This window comes from Hyla sarda, chromosome 3, assembly GCF_029499605.1.
Source record: "Hyla sarda isolate aHylSar1 chromosome 3, aHylSar1.hap1, whole genome shotgun sequence".
Classification (NCBI taxonomy): Eukaryota; Metazoa; Chordata; class Amphibia; order Anura; family Hylidae; genus Hyla; species Hyla sarda.
In genome coordinates this window covers 355,614,394-355,616,528 of record NC_079191.1, presented here as the reverse complement: position 1 = coordinate 355,616,528, position 2,135 = coordinate 355,614,394, and the positions used below count along the sequence as shown (strand labels likewise).

Below are 2,135 nucleotides of genomic sequence, written 5' to 3'. Positions count from 1 at the left end.
CTGCAGTGGCTGCGGGGAGTCCCGGAACCAGCTCGGTCAAATCCTTAGCTCGGATGAGCTTGTAGATTGTCTTCGGCTTCCATAGGTCGGGTTTCAGTCCTTCCAGCTGGTGCTCCCTCACAAACCGGACAACATCCCCGTAGAACCAGGGAGTGTTCCAGTTGTAAGGGATGGAGCTGTCCCACTTGTCCCAGCCCAGCTGTCTCCAGAGGGGCATGAGAAACAAGCGAGACATGGACCTGCCCGCTGAGCCAGTCTTTTCAACAAGAGTCCGCTGCACGGTGACACATGCAAAGGAGGCCCTCAGCAAAGTGGGGATATCGGGTATTCCCTTCCCACCCTTGCGGGGCTCCTTGTACATCACAGTCCTCTTGACTCTGTCCATTTTGCCCCAGATGAAGCAAAACACTGTCCGGGTGATGGCCTTGCAAACGGTGGTATGGGGAGGCCAGGCCTGTGCGGTGTACTGGAGCACAGGCAAAACTTCACTCCGCAGGACAAGTGCCTTGCCTTCAATCGAGAGCTTTCTGGAGCTCCATAATCCGTTCTTCGAGTTCATCTTTCCTAGTCGGTCTTGCCAAGACTTAAGGGCCGCTCCTTCCTTTCCGAACCAGACTCCAAGAATTTGAATGAAGTCCGGCTTAACAGTAAAGGGGAAGGGGGCGGAAGAAGCCAGGTGCCATTCCCCGAAGAGCATGGCCTCCGACTTCCCGCAGTTGACTTTTGCCCCCGAAGCTCTGGACGAGTGCAGTCACCGAACACTGGTCAGCGCAGAAGACGGTCACGTCGTCCATGTAGAGCGAGCACTTGACCTCGTAGTGATCTGGTCCTGGTGCAGTGATCCCTCTGATCTCTCCATTCTGCCAGATAGTCTCAGCGAAGAGCTCTATAACACAAACAAAAAGAAACAGACAGCTTTTTTTTTTTTTTAAAGCCGAGGAACGTGCTTTCGATTCACCCAAAGTGCAAGAAAAAGTGCAAACGTGTTACACTAAAAAAAACGTGCACAAAGGATGCGGTCTATCGCAAGCCCTTCTCCGATAGGAGAGAGGCCCCCCAACAAACCTTACCCTTCGCCTCCGGACCAAAAGGTACCTGCGAGGTTCCAGGTTCGATGTCCCTTTTCGCCGAAGCTACTAGGGGACCACAAATGCTCCCGGCATCCCCCTTGGCGTTAGCCAAGGTATCTGCCCGCAGAGCCGATTACGGTGGGTACCCTGCCAAAGCAGGAGTACCCGGGGTGTTTGCAGGGAGGTGCGGAACCTAATGGCCACACACACCTCCCCTAGACCGCCAGGAGGGACACCCAGAAGGGCTACCGCATCCTGACAAATCCTGTGAACACACAACACGCAAAAAGTGACACAGTGAGACAAAAAAGAAATAAATAAGTGAATGTGTGCAGATATACTGCCCGGACATCCAGCCGGATCTATAAAAATTTCTCTGATCCTAGCCAGAAGGCCAGGAATCAAGAGGTGAGTGCCACAAGGTGAAGAGATTATGGTGCCCGTGCTTCAACTCAGTGAGTCTATCCTCTCAGTGAGTTTCGGCACCTCGGGGTCACCACTCCCTGAGGCACAAAAGTACCTCGGCTCTAGACCCTCTCAGCGAGACCCGGAGGGAACAGGTCACATCGGGGCAGCCGTCGAGCTGATTCCTCAGAACCAGCCCCGGTACACCTGCATCCTCCATGCAGCACCCATCCCCATACCGGCGTTACTGTCCACCGGCATGAAAAACTGGTAAGAACAGATACTACACTTGATCTTAGCCAAAAGGCCGAGAAGTGTTTCAGACAGCTGTTTCAGGGTTTTTGCCCCTCATCGTTACAGAGCAGGGTGATCTGGCTTGGCTGTGGTGAGAGGCCTGAGGCTTTAAAAGGGGTCAGTACTTTCCTCAGGGAGAGGACACCTCTTCAGGTGTAACGGAGATTCAGGTTAGCATATATCCCGTTCAGCTTTTTATATTCCTTAACAGGAGCTAAGCTGATACCAGGGAACACTACCTGAAAAGGTTGTGTAATGAGCTGCTTTGCATATTCCCCTACCCAGAATGCCTGCGGAGTGCTAAATGGCCTAACCTGAATCTCCGTTACACCTGAAGAGATGTCCTCTCCCTGAGGAAAGTAATGA

The 2,135-nt window shown here is 52.9% G+C and overlaps 1 pseudogene; it reads right to left on the bottom strand.

Moving 5' to 3' along the window:
- Positions 1 to 1,625: 1,625 nt before the first annotated feature.
- LOC130363260 (U2 spliceosomal RNA) lies at positions 1,626 to 1,794 on the bottom strand (annotated as a pseudogene).
- Positions 1,795 to 2,135: the final 341 nt, after the last annotated feature.